General features: G+C 34.3%; 1 long non-coding RNA gene across 1 annotated transcript in view; it reads left to right on the forward strand.

The window, feature by feature from the left end:
• Positions 1–771: 771 nt before the first annotated feature.
• LOC125768701 (uncharacterized) overlaps positions 772–16,817 on the forward strand; it is a 45,042-nt gene continuing 28,996 nt past the window's right edge. The window contains exons 1-2 of the long non-coding RNA XR_007418953.1: positions 772–843; positions 8,685–8,858. This is a non-coding gene — a long non-coding RNA (uncharacterized LOC125768701). The remainder of the gene's footprint in view (positions 844–8,684; positions 8,859–16,817) is intronic.

The raw sequence follows: 16,817 nt of genomic DNA on the forward strand, positions 1-16,817 counted from the left end.
TGTTTGAGAAAATGTAAAATGTTCCTCATTTTTCTGCAATTCAGCAAAATTTTTAAATGTGATATATTTCATTGCGAATTTGTTGCAATAAGTTTCTTTTCACTCAAATATTGCTTTAAATTAAAAAAAGAATAAAAAATCAGAAAAAAATTTCAAAAAAAATTTCCACTCGAAAATTTCATAAGGGGTACCCCTTGCCATTTTTTTGAGAAATTTAGCAAAATTTAAAAATTTGTTTTATTTTAATGCGAAATTGTTGCAATTAGTTCCTTTTCACTCAAACAATGCTTTAAATTAAAAAAAGGTAAAAAATAATGAAAAAAATTAAAAAAATCTATAAATTTGTCAATCCACTAAGGCTCATTTTCCCACCAAGTTTTGCCTATAACTCGGTCGGTATCTAACGGATCTCCAATCTTTGCCTGGGGTCGATAGATGGCATCAATGGCTACATTTTCTTCATGGACGGCCATGCCCTCAGATGTCTGTGCCAGAAGTTATGCGAGGAACCAAGTTCCTTACCCTGTTTGAGAAAATGTAAAATTTTCCTCATTTTTGCACCAAGTTTTGCCTATAACTCGGTCGGTATCTAACGGATCTCCAATCTTTGCCTGTGGTCTATAGATGGCATCAATGGCTACATTTTCTTCTTGGACGGCCATGCCCTCAGATGTCTGTTCGAGAAGTTATGCGAGGAACCAAGTTCCTTACCCTGTTTGAGAAAATGTAAAATGTTTCTCATTTTTCTGCAATTCAGCAAAATTTTTAAATGTGATATATTTCATTGTGAATTTGTTGCAATAAGTTTCTTTTCACTCAAATATTGCTTTAAATTAAAAAAAGGTAAAAAATCAGAAAAAAATTTCAAAAAAATTTTTCACTCGAAAATTTCATAAGGGGTACCCCTTGCCATTTTTTGAGAAATTTAGCAAAATTTAAAAATTTGTTTTATTTTAATGCGAAATTGTTGCAATTAGTTCCTTTTCACTCAAACAATGCTTTAAATTAAAAAAGGTAAAAAATAATGAAAATATTGAAACAATCTATAAATTTGTCAATCCACTAAGGCTCATTTTCCCACCAAGTTTTGCCTATAACTCGGTCGGTATCCAACGGATCGCCAATCTTTAACCTGTGGTCTATAGATGGCATCAATGGCTACATTTTCTTCGTGGACGGCCATGCCCTCAGATGTCTGTGCCAGAAGTTATGCGAGGAACCAAGTTCCTTACCCTGTTTGAGAAAATGTAAAATTTTCCTCATTTTTGCACCAAGTTTTGCCTATAACTCGGTCGGTATCTAACGGATCTCCAATCTTTGCCTGGGGTCTATAGATGGCATCAATGGCTACATTTTCTTCTTGGACGGCCATGCCCTCAGATGTCTGTGCCAGAAGTTATGCGAGGAACCAAGTTCCTTACCCTTTTTGAGAAAATGTAAAATGTTTCTCATTTTTCTGCAATTCAGCAAAATTTTTAAATGTGATATATTTCATTGCGAATTTGTTGCAATAAGTTTCTTTTCACTCAAATATTGCTTTAAATTAAAAAAAGAATAAAAAATCAGAAAAAAATTTCAAAAAAATTTTCCACTCGAAAATTTCATAAGGGGTACCCCTTGCCATTTTTTTGAGAAATTTAGCAAAATTTAAAAATTTGTTTTATTTTAATGCGAAATTGTTGCAATTAGTTCCTTTTCACTCAAACAATGCTTTAAATTAAAAAAAGGTAAAAAATAATGAAAAAAATTGAAAAAATCTATAAATTTGTCAATCCACTAAGGCTCATTTTCGCACCAAATTTTGCCTATAACTCGGTCGGTATCCAACGGATCGCCAATCTTTAACCTGTGGTCGATAGATCGCACCAATGGCTACCTTTGCTTCGTGGACGGCCATGCCCTCAGATGTCTGTGCCAGAAGTTATGCGAGGAACCAAGTTCCTTACCCTGTTTGAGAAAATGTAAAATTTTCCTCATTTTTGCACCAAATTTTGCCTATAACTCGGTCGGTATCTAACGGATCTCCAATCTTTGCCTGGGGTCGATAGATGGCATCAATGGCTACATTTTCTTCGTGGACGGCCATGCCCTCAGATGTCTGTGCCAGAAGTTATGCGAGGAACCAAGTTCCTTACCCTGTTTGAGAAAATGTAAAATGTTCCTCATTTTTCTGCAATTCAGCAAAATGTTTAAATGTGATATATTTCATTGCGAATTTGTTGCAATAAGTTTCTTTTCACTCAAATATTGCTTTAAATTAAAAAAAGAATAAAAAATCAGAAAAAAATTTCAAAAAAATTTTCCACTCGAAAATTTCATAAGGGGTACCCCTTGCCATTTTTTTGAGAAATTTAGCAAAATTTAAAAATTTGTTTTATTTTAATGCGAAATTGTTGCAATTAGTTCCTTTTCACTCAAACAATGCTTTAAATTAAAAAAAGGTAAAAAATAATGAAAAAAATTGAAAAAATCTATAAATTTGTCAATCCACTAAGGCACATTTTCGCACCAAGTTTTGCCTATAACTCGGTCGGTATCTAACGGATCTCCAATCTTTGCCTGGGGTCGATAGATGGCACCAATGGCTACATTTTCTTCGTGGACGGCCATGCCCTCAGATGTCTGTACCAGAAGTTATGCGAGGAACCAAGTTCCTTACCCTGTTTGAGAAAATGTAAAATTTTCCTCATTTTTGCACCAAGTTTTGCCTATAACTCGGTCGGTATCTAACGGATCTCCAATCTTTGCCTGGGGTCTATAGATGGCATCAATGGCTACATTTTCTTCTTGGACGGCCATGCCCTCAGATGTCTGTGCCAGAAGTTATGCGAGGAACCAAGTTCCTTACCCTTTTTGAGAAAATGTAAAATGTTTCTCATTTTTCTGCAATTCAGCAAAATTTTTAAATGTGATATATTTCATTGCGAATTTGTTGCAATAAGTTTCTTTTCACTCAAATATTGCTTTAAATTAAAAAAAGAATAAAAAATCAGAAAAAAATTTCAAAAAAATTTTCCACTCGAAAATTTCATAAGGGGTACCCCTTGCCATTTTTTTGAGAAATTTAGCAAAATTTAAAAATTTGTTTTATTTTAATGCGAAATTGTTGCAATTAGTTCCTTTTCACTCAAACAATGCTTTAAATTAAAAAAAGGTAAAAAATAATGAAAAAAATTGAAAAAATCTATAAATTTGTCAATCCACTAAGGCTCATTTTCGCACCAAATTTTGCCTATAACTCGGTCGGTATCCAACGGATCGCCAATCTTTAACCTGTGGTCGATAGATCGCACCAATGGCTACCTTTGCTTCGTGGACGGCCATGCCCTCAGATGTCTGTGCCAGAAGTTATGCGAGGAACCAAGTTCCTTACCCTGTTTGAGAAAATGTAAAATTTTCCTCATTTTTGCACCAAATTTTGCCTATAACTCGGTCGGTATCTAACGGATCTCCAATCTTTGCCTGGGGTCGATAGATGGCATCAATGGCTACATTTTCTTCGTGGACGGCCATGCCCTCAGATGTCTGTGCCAGAAGTTATGCGAGGAACCAAGTTCCTTACCCTGTTTGAGAAAATGTAAAATGTTCCTCATTTTTCTGCAATTCAGCAAAATGTTTAAATGTGATATATTTCATTGCGAATTTGTTGCAATAAGTTTCTTTTCACTCAAATATTGCTTTAAATTAAAAAAAGAATAAAAAATCAGAAAAAAATTTCAAAAAAATTTTCCACTCGAAAATTTCATAAGGGGTACCCCTTGCCATTTTTTTGAGAAATTTAGCAAAATTTAAAAATTTGTTTTATTTTAATGCGAAATTGTTGCAATTAGTTCCTTTTCACTCAAACAATGCTTTAAATTAAAAAAAGGTAAAAAATAATGAAAAAAATTGAAAAAATCTATAAATTTGTCAATCCACTAAGGCACATTTTCGCACCAAGTTTTGCCTATAACTCGGTCGGTATCTAACGGATCTCCAATCTTTGCCTGGGGTCGATAGATGGCACCAATGGCTACATTTTCTTCGTGGACGGCCATGCCCTCAGATGTCTGTACCAGAAGTTATGCGAGGAACCAAGTTCCTTACCTTGTTTGAGAAAATGTAAAATTTTCCTCATTTTTGCACCAAATTTTGCCTATAACTCGGTCGGTATCCAACGGATCTCCAATCTTTGCCTGGGGTCGATAGATGGCATCAATGGCTACATTTTCTTCTTGGACGGCCATGCCCTCAGATGTCTGTGCCAGAAGTTATGCGAGGAACCAAGTTCCTTACCCTGTTTGAGAAAATGTAAAATGTTCCTCATTTTTCTGCAATTCAGCAAAATTTTTAAATGTGATATATTTCATTGCGAATTTGTTGCAATAAGTTTCTTTTCACTCAAATATTGCTTTAAATTAAAAAAAGAATAAAAAATCAGAAAAAAATTTCAAAAAAATTTTTCACTCGAAAATTTCATAAGGGGTACCCCTTGCCATTTTTTTGAGAAATTTAGCAAAATTTAAAAATTTGTTTTATTTTAATGCGAAATTGTTGCAATTAGTTCCTTTTCACTCAAACAATGCTTTAAATTAAAAAAAGGTAAAAAATAATGAAAAAAATTGAAATAATCTATAAATTTGTCAATCCACTAAGGTTCATTTTCGCACCAAGTTTTGCCTATAACTCGGTCGGTATCCAACGGATCGCCAATCTTTAACCTGTGGTCGATAGATGGCATCAATGGCTACATTTTCTTCATGGACGGCCATGCCCTCTGATGTTTGTGCCAGAAGTTATCCGAGGAACCAAGTTCCTTACCCCGTTTGAGAAAATGTAAAATTTTCCTCATTTTTGCACCAAATTTTGCCTATAACTCGGTCGGTATCTAACGGATCGCCAATCTTTTTCTGGGGTCGATAGATGGCATCAATGGCTACATTTTCTTCTTGGACGGCCATGCCCTCAGATGTCTGTGCCAGAAGTTATGCGAGGAACCAAGTTCCTTACCCTGTTTGAGAAAATGTAAAATGTTCCTCATTTTTCTGCAATTCAGCAAAATTTTTAAATGTGATATATTTCATTGCGAATTTGTTGCAATAAGTTTCTTTTCACTCAAATATTGCTTTAAATTAAAAAAAGAATAAAAAATCAGAAAAAAATTTCAAAAAAATTTTCCACTCGAAAATTTCATAAGGGGTACCCCTTGCCATTTTTTTGAGAAATTTAGCAAAATTTAAAAATTTTTTTTATTTTAATGCGAAATTGTTGCAATTAGTTCCTTTTCACTCAAACAATGCTTTAAATTAAAAAAAGGTAAAAAATAATGAAAAAAATTGAAAAAATCTATAAATTTGTCAATCCACTAAGACTCATTTTCCCACCAAGTTTTGCCTATAACTCGGTCGGTATCCAACGGATCGCCAATCTTTAACCTGTGGTCGATAGATGGCATCAATGGCTACATTTTCTTCGTGGACGGCCATGCCCTCAGATGTCTGTGCCAGACCTCAGATGTCTGTGCCTTACCCTGTTTGAGAAAATGTAAAATTTTCCTCATTTTTGCACCAAATTTTGCCTATAACTCGGTCGGTATCTAACGGATCTCCAATCTTTTTCTGGGGTCGATAGATGGCATCAATGGCTACATTTTCTTCTTGGACGGCCATGCCCTCAGATGTCTGTGCCAGAAGTTATGCGAGGAACCAAGTTCCTTACCCTGTTTGAGAAAATGTAAAATGTTCCTCATTTTTCTGCAATTCAGCAAAATTTTTAAATGTGATATATTTCATTGCGAATTTGTTGCAATAAGTTTCTTTTCACTCAAATATTGCTTTAAATTAAAAAAAGAATAAAAAATCAGAAAAAAATTTCAAAAAAATTTTCCACTCAAAAATTTCATAAGGGGTACCCCTTGCCATTTTTTTGAGAAATTTAGCAAAATTTAAAAATTTGTTTTATTTTAATGCGAAATTGTTGCAATTAGTTCCTTTTCACTCAAACAATGCTTTAAATTAAAAAAAGGTAAAAAATAATGAAAAAAATTGAAAAAATCTATAAATTTGTCAATCCACTAAGACTCATTTTCCCACCAAGTTTTGCCTATAACTCGGTCGGCATCCAACGGATCGCCAATCTTTGCCTGTGGTCGATAGATGGCATCAATGGCTACATTTTCTTCGTGGACGGCCATGCCCTCAGATGTCTGTGCCAGAAGTTATGCGAGGAACCAAGTTCCTTACCCTGTTTGAGAAAATGTAAAATTTTCCTCATTTTTGCACCAAGTTTTGCCTATAACTCGGTCGGTATCTAACGGATCTCCAATCTTTGCCTGGGGTCGATAGATGGCATCAATGGCTACATTTTCTTCTTGGACGGCCATGCCCTCAGATGTCTGTGCCAGAAGTTATGCGAGGAACCAAGTTCCTTACCCTGTTTGAGAAAATGTAAAATGTTCCTCATTTTTCTGCAATTCAGCAAAATTTTTAAATGTGATATATTTCATTGCGAATTTGTTGCAATAAGTTTCTTTTCACTCAAATATTGCTTTAAATTAAAAAAAGAATAAAAAATCAGAAAAAAATTTCAAAAAAATTTTCCACTCGAAAATTTCATAAGGGGTACCCCTTGCCATTTTTTTGAGAAATTTAGCAAAATTTAAAAATTTGTTTTATTTTAATGCGAAATTGTTGCAATTAGTTCCTTTTCACTCAAACAATGCTTTAAATTAAAAAAAGGTAAAAAATAATGAAAAAAAATTGAAAAAATCTATAAATTTGTCAATCCACTAAGGCTCATTTTCGCACCAAGTTTTGCCTATAACTCGGTCGGTATCCAACGGATCGCCAATCTTTAACCTGTGGTCGATAGATGGCATCAATGGCTGCATTTTCTTCGTAGACGGCCATGCCCTCAGATGTGTGTGCCAGAAGTTATGCGAGGAACCAAGTTCCTTACCCCGTTTGAGAAAATGTAAAATTTTCCTCATTTTTGCACCAAATTTTGCCTATAACTCGGTCGGTATCTAACGGATCTCCAATCTTTTTCTGGGGTCGATAGATGGCATCAATGGCTACATTTTCTTCTTGAACGGCTATGCCCTCAGATGTCTGTGCCAGAAGTTATGCGAGGAACCAAGTTCCTTACCCTGTTTGAGAAAATGTAAAATGTTCCTCATTTTTCTGCAATTCAGCAAAATTTTTAAATGTGATATATTTCATTGCGAATTTGTTGCAATAAGTTTCTTTTCACTCAAATATTGATTTAAATTAAAAAAAGAATAAAAAATCAGAAAAAAATTTCAAAAAAATTTTCCACTCGAAAATTTCATAAGGGGTACCCCTTGCCATTTTTTTGAGAAATTAAGCAAAATTTAAAAATTTGTTTTATTTTAATGCGAAATTGTTGCAATTAGTTCCTTTTCACTCAAACAATGCTTTAAATTAAAAAAAAGTAAAAAATAATGAAAAAAATTGAAAAAATCTATAAATTTGTCAATCCACTAAGACTCATTTTCCCACCAAGTTTTGCCTATAACTCGGTCGGTATCTAACGGATCGCCAATCTTTGCCTGTGGTCGATAGATGGCATCAATGGCTACATTTTCTTCGTGGACGGCCATGCCCTCAGATGTCTGTGCCAGAAGTTATGCGAGGAACCAAGTTCCTTACCCTGTTTGAGAAAATGTAAAATTTTCCTCATTTTTGCACCATATTTTGCCTATAACTCGGTCGGTATCTAATGGATCTCCAATCTTTTTCTGGGGTCGATAGATGGCATCAATGGCTACATTTTCTTCTTGGACGGCCATGCCCTCAGATGTCTGTGCCAGAAGTTATGCGAGGAACCAAGTTCCTTACCCTGTTTGAGAAAATGTAAAATGTTCCTCATTTTTCTGCAATTCAGCAAAATTTTTAAATGTGACATATTCTCTTGCGAATTTGTTGCAATAAGTTTCTTTTCACTCAAATATTGCTTTAAATTAAAAAAAGAATAAAAAATCAGAAAAAAATTTCAAAAAAATTTTCGACTCGAAAATTTCATAAGGGGTACCCCTTGCCATTTTTTTGAGAAATTTAGCAAAATTTAAAAATTTGTTTTATTTTAATGCGAAATTGTTGCAATTAGTTCCTTTTCACTCAAACAATGCTTTAAATTAAAAAAAGGTAAAAAATAATGAAAAAAATTGAAAAAATCTATAAATTTGTCAATCCACTAAGGCTCATTTTCGCACCAAGTTTTGCCTATAACTCGGTCGGTATCCAACGGATCGCCAATCTTTAACCTGTGGTCGATAGATGGCATCAATGGCTGCATTTTCTTCGTAGACGGCCATGCCCTCAGATGTTTGTGCCAGAAGTTATGCGAGGAACCAAGTTCCTTACCCCGTTTGAGAAAATGTAAAATTTTCCTCATTTTTGCACCAAATTTTGCCTATAACTCGGTCGGTATCTAACGGATCTCCAATCTTTTTCTGGGGTCGATAGATGGCATCAATGGCTACATTTTCTTCTTGGACGGCCATGCCCTCAGATGTCTGTGCCAGAAGTTATGCGAGGAACCAAGTTCCTTACCCTGTTTGAGAAAATGTAAAATGTTCCTCATTTTTCTGCAATTCAGCAAAATTTTTAAATGTGATATATTTCATTGCGAATTTGTTGCAATAAGTTTCTTTTCACTCAAATATTGCTTTAAATTAAAAAAAGAATAAAAAATCAGAAAAAAATTTCAAAAAAATTTTTCACTCGAAAATTTCATAAGGGGTACCCCTTGCCATTTTTTTGAGAAATTTAGCAAAATTTAAAAATTTGTTTTATTTTAATGCGAAATTGTTGCAATTAGTTCCTTTTCACTCAAACAATGCTTTAAATTAAAAAAAAGTAAAAAGTAATGAAAAAAATTGAAAAAATCTATAAATTTGTCAATCCACTAAGACTCATTTTCCCACCAAGTTTTGCCTATAACTCGGTCGGTATCCAACGGATCGCCAATCTTTAACCTGTGGTCGATAGATGGCATCAATGGCTACATTTTCTTCGTGGACGGTCGTGCCCTCAGATGTCTGTGCCAGAAGTTATGCGAGGAACCAACCTATAACTCGGTCGGTATCCAACGGATCGCCAATCTTTAACCTGTGGTCGATAGATGGCATCAATGGCTGCATTTTCTTCGTAGACGGCCATGCCCTCAGATGTGTGTGCCAGAAGTTATGCGAGGAACCAAGTTCCTTACCCCGTTTGAGAAAATGTAAAATTTTCCTCATTTTTGCACCAAATTTTGCCTATAACTCGGTCGGTATCTAACGGATCTCCAATCTTTTTCTGGGGTCGATAGATGGCATCAATGGCTACATTTTCTTCTTGAACGGCTATGCCCTCAGATGTCTGTGCCAGAAGTTATGCGAGGAACCAAGTTCCTTACCCTGTTTGAGAAAATGTAAAATGTTCCTCATTTTTCTGCAATTCAGCAAAATTTTTAAATGTGATATATTTCATTGCGAATTTGTTGCAATAAGTTTCTTTTCACTCAAATATTGCTTTAAATTAAAAAAAGAATAAAAAATCAGAAAAAAAATTCAAAAAAATTTTCCACTCGAAAATTTCATAAGGGGTACCCCTTGCCATATTTTTGAGAAATTTAGCAAAATTTAAAAATTTGTTTTATTTTAATGCGAAATTGTTGCAATTAGTTCCTTTTCACTCAAACAATGCTTTAAATTAAAAAAAGGTAAAAAATAATGAAAAAAATTGAAAAAATCTATAAATTTGTCAATCCACTAAGACTCATTTTCGCACCAAGTTTTGCCTATAACTCGGTCGGTATCCAACGGATCGCCAATCTTTAACCTGTGGTCGATAGATGGCATCAATGGCTACATTTTCTTCGTGGACGGCCGTGCCCTCAGATGTCTGTGCCAGAAGTTATGCGAGGAACCAAGTTCCTTACCCCGTTTGAGAAAATGTAAAATTTTCCTCATTTTTGCACCAAATTTTGCCTATAACTCGGTCGGTATCTAACGGATCTCCAATCTTTTTCTGGGGTCGATAGATGGCATCAATGGCTACATTTTCTTCTTGGACGGCCATGCCCTCAGATGTCTGTGCCAGAAGTTATGCGAGGAACCAAGTTCCTTACCCTGTTTGAGAAAATGTAAAATGTTCCTCATTTTTCTGCAATTCAGCAAAATTTTTAAATGTGATATATTTCATTGCGAATTTGTTGCAATAAGTTTCTTTTCACTCAAATATTGCTTTAAATTAAAAAAAGAATAAAAAATCAGAAAAAAATTTCAAAAAATTTTCCACTCGAAAATTTCATAAGGGGTACCCCTTGCCATTTTTTTGAGAAATTTAGCAAAATTTAAAAATTTGTTTTATTTTAATGCGAAATTGTTGCAATTAGTTCCTTTTCACTCAAACAATGCTTTAAATTAAAAAAAGGTAAAAAATAATGAAAAAAATTGAAAAAATCTATAAATTTGTCAATCCACTAAGACTCATTTTCCCACCAAGTTTTGCCTATAACTCGGTCGGTATCCAACGGATCGCCAATCTTTAACCTGTGGTCGATAGATGGCATCAATGGCTACATTTTCTTCGTGGACGGCCATGCCCTCAGATGTCTGTGCCAGAAGTTATGCGAGGAACCAAGTTCCTTACCCTGTTTGAGAAAATGTAAAATTTTCCTCATTTTTGCACCAAATTTTGCCTATAACTCGGTCGGTATCTAACGGATCTCCAATCTTTTTCTGGGGTCGATAGATGGCATCAATGGCTACATTTTCTTCTTGGACGGCCATGCCCTCAGATGTCTGTGCCAGAAGTTATGCGAGGAACCAAGTTCCTTACCCTGTTTGAGAAAATGTAAAATGTTCCTCATTTTTCTGCAATTTAGCAAAATTTTTAAATGTGATATATTTCATTGCGAATTTGTTGCAATAAGTTTCTTTTCACTCAAATATTGCTTTAAATTAAAAAAAGAATAAAAAATCAGAAAAAAATTTCAAAAAAATTTTCCACTCGAAAATTTCATAAGGGGTACCCCTTGCCATTTTTTTGAGAAATTTAGCAAAATTTAAAAATTTGTTTTATTTTAATGCGAAATTGTTGCAATTAGTTCCTTTTCACTCAAACAATGCTTTAAATTAAAAAAAGGTAAAAAATAATGAAAAAAATTGAAAAAATCTATAAATTTGTCAATCCACTAAGACTCATTTTCCCACCAAGTTTTGCCTATAACTCGGTCGGTATCCAACGGATCGCCAATCTTTAACCTGTGGTCGATAGATGGCATCAATGGCTACATTTTCTTCGTGGACGGCCATGCCCTCAGATGTCTGTGCCAGAAGTTATGCGAGGAACCAAGTTCCTTACCCTGTTTGAGAAAATGTAAAATTTTCCTCATTTTTGCACCAAATTTTGCCTATAACTCGGTCGGTATCTAACGGATCTCCAATCTTTTTCTGGGGTCGATAGATGGCATCAATGGCTACAATTTCTTCTTGGACGGCCATGCCCTCAGATGTCTGTGCCATAAGTTATGCGAGGAACCAAGTTCCTTACCCTGTTTGAGAAAATGTAAAATGTTCCTCATTTTTCTGCAATTCAGCAAAATTTTTAAATGTGATATATTTCATTGCGAATTTGTTGCAATAAGTTTCTTTTCACTCAAATATTGCTTTAAATTAAAAAAAGAATAAAAAATCAGAAAAAAATTTCAAAAAAATTTTCCACTCGAAAATTTCATAAGGGGTACCCCTTGCCATTTTTTTGAGAAATTAAGCAAAATTTAAAAATTTGTTTTATTTTAATGCGAAATTGTTGCAATTAGTTCCTTTTCACTCAAACAATGCTTTAAATTAAAAAAAAGTAAAAAATAATGAAAAAAATTGAAAAAATCTATAAATTTGTCAATCCACTAAGACTCATTTTCCCACCAAGTTTTGCCTATAACTCGGTCGGTATCCAACGGATCGCCAATCTTTAACCTGTGGTCGATAGATGGCATCAATGGCTACATTTTCTTCGTGGACGGCCATGCCCTCAGATGTCTATGCCAGAAGTTATGCGAGGAACCAAGTTCCTTACCCTGTTTGAGAAAATGTAAAATTTTCCTCATTTTTCAGCAAAATTTTTAAATGTGATATATTTCATTGCGAATTTGTTGCAATAAGTTTCTTTTCACTCAAATATTGCTTTAAATTAAAAAAAAGAATAAAAAATCAGAAAAAAATTTCAAAAAAATTTTCCACTCGAAAATTTCATAAGGGGTACCCCTGAAAAATGAAAAAAATTGAAAAAATCTATAAATTTGTCAATCCACTAAGACTCATTTTCCCACCAAGTTTTGCCTATAACTCGGTCGGTATCCAACGGATCGCCAATCTTTAACCTGTGGTCGATAGATGGCATCAATGGCTACATTTTCTTCGTGGACGGTCGTGCCCTCAGATGTCTGTGCCAGAAGTTATGCGAGGAACCAACCTATAACTCGGTCGGTATCCAACGGATCGCCAATCTTTAACCTGTGGTCGATAGATGGCATCAATGGCTGCATTTTCTTCGTAGACGGCCATGCCCTCAGATGTGTGTGCCAGAAGTTATGCGAGGAACCAAGTTCCTTACCCCGTTTGAGAAAATGTAAAATTTTCCTCATTTTTGCACCAAATTTTGCCTATAACTCGGTCGGTATCTAACGGATCTCCAATCTTTTTCTGGGGTCGATAGATGGCATCAATGGCTACATTTTCTTCTTGGACGGCCATGCCCTCAGATGTCTGTGCCAGAAGTTATGCGAGGAACCAAGTTCCTTACCCTGTTTGAGAAAATGTAAAATGTTCCTCATTTTTCTGCAATTCAGCAAAATTTTTAAATGTGATATATTTCATTGCGAATTTGTTGCAATAAGTTTCTTTTCGCTCAAATATTGCTTTAAATTAAAAAAAGAATAAAAAATCAGAAAAAAAATTCAAAAAAATTTTCCACTCAAAAATTTCATAAGGGGTACCCCTTGCCATATTTTTGAGAAATTTAGCAAAATTTAAAAATTTGTTTTATTTTAATGCGAAATTGTTGCAATTAGTTCCTTTTCACTCAAACAATGCTTTAAATTAAAAAAAGGTAAAAAATAATGAAAAAAATTGAAAAAATCTATAAATTTGTCAATCCACTAAGACTCATTTTCGCACCAAGTTTTGCCTATAACTCGGTCGGTATCCAACGGATCGCCAATCTTTAACCTGTGGTCGATAGATGGCATCAATGGCTACATTTTCTTCGTGGACGGCCGTGCCCTCAGATGTCTGTGCCAGAAGTTATGCGAGGAACCAAGTTCCTTACCCCGTTTGAGAAAATGTAAAATTTTCCTCATTTTTGCACCAAATTTTGCCTATAACTCGGTCGGTATCTAACGGATCTCCAATCTTTTTCTGGGGTCGATAGATGGCATCAATGGCTACATTTTCTTCTTGGACGGCCATGCCCTCAGATGTCTGTGCCAGAAGTTATGCGAGGAACCAAGTTCCTTACCCTGTTTGAGAAAATGTAAAATGTTCCTCATTTTTCTGCAATTCAGCAAAATTTTTAAATGTGATATATTTCATTGCGAATTTGTTGCAATAAGTTTCTTTTCACTCAAATATTGCTTTAAATTAAAAAAAGAATAAAAAATCAGAAAAAAAATTCAAAAAAATTTTCCACTCAAAAATTTCATAAGGGGTACCCCTTGCCATATTTTTGAGAAATTTAGCAAAATTTAAAAATTTGTTTTATTTTAATGCGAAATTGTTGCAATTAGTTCCTTTTCACTCAAACAATGCTTTAAATTAAAAAAAGGTAAAAAATAATGAAAAAAATTGAAAAAATCTATAAATTTGTCAATCCACTAAGACTCATTTTCGCACCAAGTTTTGCCTATAACTCGGTCGGTATCCAACGGATCGCCAATCTTTAACCTGTGGTCGATAGATGGCATCAATGGCTACATTTTCTTCGTGGACGGCCATGCCCTCAGATGTCTGTGCCAGAAGTTATGCGAGGAACCAAGTTCCTTACCCTGTTTGAGAAAATGTAAAATTTTCCTCATTTTTGCACCAAATTTTGCCTATAACTCGGTCGGTATCTAACGGATCTCCAATCTTTTTCTGGGGTCGATAGATGGCAACAATGGCTACATTTTCTTCGTGGACGGCCATGCCCTCAGATGTCTGTGCCAGAAGTTATGCGAGGAACCAAGTTCCTTACCCTGTTTGAGAAAATGTAAAATGTTCCTCATTTTTCTGCAATTCAGCAAAATTTTTAAATGTGATATATTTCATTGCGAATTTGTTGCAATAAGTTTCTTTTCACTCAAATATTGCTTTAAATTAAAAAAAGAATAAAAAATCAGAAAAAAATTTCAAAAAAATTTTCCACTCGAAAATTTCATAAGGGGTACCCCTTGCCATTTTTTTGAGAAATTTAGCAAAATTTAAAAATTTGTTTTATTTTAATGCGAAATTGTTGCAATTAGTTCCTTTTCACTCAAACAATGCTTTAAATTAAAAAAAGGTAAAAAATAATGAAAAAAATTGAAAAAATCTATAAATTTGTCAATCCACTAAGACTCATTTTCCCACCAAGTTTTGCCTATAACTCGGTCGGTATCCAACGGATCGCCAATCTTTAACCTGTGGTCGATAGATGGCATCAATGGCTACATTTTCTTCGTGGACGGCCATGCCCTCAGATGTCTGTGCCAGAAGTTATGCGAGGAACCAAGTTCCTTACCCTGTTTGAGAAAATGTAAAATTTTCCTCATTTTTGCACCAAATTTTGCCTATAACTCGGTCGGTATCTAACGGATCTCCAATCTTTTTCTGGGGTCGATAGATGGCATCAATGGCTACATTTTCTTCTTGGACGGCCATGCCCTCAGATGTCTGTGCCATAAGTTATGCGAGGAACCAAGTTCCTTACCCTGTTTGAGAAAATGTAAAATGTTCCTCATTTTTCTGCAATTCAGCAAAATTTTTAAATGTGATATATTTCATTGCGAATTTGTTGCAATAAGTTTCTTTTCACTCAAATATTGCTTTAAATTAAAAAAAGAATAAAAAATCAGAAAAAAATTTCAAAAAAATTTTCCACTCGAAAATTTCATAAGGGGTACCCCTTGCCATTTTTTTGAGAAATTTAGCAAAATTTAAAAATTTGTTTTATTTTAATGCGAAATTGTTGCAATTAGTTCCTTTTCACTCAAACAATGCTTTAAATTAAAAAAAAGTAAAAAATAATGAAAAAAATTGAAAAAATCTATAAATTTGTCAATCCACTAAGACTCATTTTCCCACCAAGTTTTGCCTATAACTCGGTCGGTATCCAACGGATCGCCAATCTTTAACCTGTGGTCGATAGATGGCATCAATGGCTACATTTTCTTCGTGGACGGCCATGCCCTCAGATGTCTATGCCAGAAGTTATGCGAGGAACCAAGTTCCTTACCCTGTTTGAGAAAATGTAAAATTTTCCTCATTTTTCAGCAAAATTTTTAAATGTGATATATTTCATTGCGAATTTGTTGCAATAAGTTTCTTTTCACTCAAATATTGCTTTAAATTAAAAAAAGAATAAAAAATCAGAAAAAAATTTCAAAAAAATTTTCCACTCGAAAATTTCATAAGGGGTACCCCTTGCCATTTTTTTGAGAAATTTAGCAAAATTTAAAAATTTGTTTTATTTTAATGCGAAATTGTTGCAATTAGTTCCTTTTCACTCAAACAATGCTTTAAATTAAAAAAAGGTAAAAAATAATGAAAAAAATTGAAAAAATCTATAAATTTGTCAATCCACTAAGACTCATTTTCCCACCAAGTTTTGCCTATAACTCGGTCGGTATCCAACGGATCGCCAATCTTTAACCTGTGGTCGATAGATGGCATCAATGGCTACATTTTCTTCGTGGACGGCCATGCCCTCAGATGTCTGTGCCAGAAGTTATGCGAGGAACCAAGTTCCTTACCCTGTTTGAGAAAATGTAAAATTTTCCTCATTTTTGCACCAAATTTTGCCTATAACTCGGTCGGTATCTAACGGATCTCCAATCTTTTTCTGGGGTCGATAGATGGCATCAATGGCTACATTTTCTTCTTGGACGGCCATGCCCTCAGATGTCTGTGCCATAAGTTATGCGAGGAACCAAGTTCCTTACCCTGTTTGAGAAAATGTAAAATGTTCCTCATTTTTCTGCAATTCAGCAAAATTTTTAAATGTGATATATTTCATTGCGAATTTGTTGCAATAAGTTTCTTTTCACTCAAATATTGCTTTAAATTAAAAAAAGAATAAAAAATCAGAAAAAAATTTCAAAAAAATTTTCCACTCGAAAATTTCATAAGGGGTACCCCTTGCCATTTTTTTGAGAAATTTAGCAAAATTTAAAAATTTGTTTTATTTTAATGCGAAATTGTTGCAATTAGTTCCTTTTCACTCAAACAATGCTTTAAATTAAAAAAAGGTAAAAAATAATGAAAAAAATTGAAAAAATCTATAAATTTGTCAATCCACTAAGACTCATTTTCCCACCAAGTTTTGCCTATAACTCGGTCGGTATCCAACGGATCGCCAATCTTTAACCTGTGGTCGATAGATGGCATCAATGGCTACATTTTCTTCGTGGACGGCCATGCCCTCAGATGTCTGTGCCAGAAGTTATGCGAGGAACCAAGTTCCTTACCCTGTTTGAGAAAATGTAAAATTTTCCTCATTTTTGCACCAAATTTTGCCTATAACTCGGTCGGTATCTAACGGATCTCCAATCTTTTTCTGGGGTCGATAGATGGCATCAATGGCTACATTTTCTTC

The sequence above is a fragment of the Anopheles funestus genome, chromosome 3RL, assembly GCF_943734845.2.
Source record: "Anopheles funestus chromosome 3RL, idAnoFuneDA-416_04, whole genome shotgun sequence".
NCBI lineage: Eukaryota > Metazoa > Arthropoda > Insecta > Diptera > Culicidae > Anopheles > Anopheles funestus.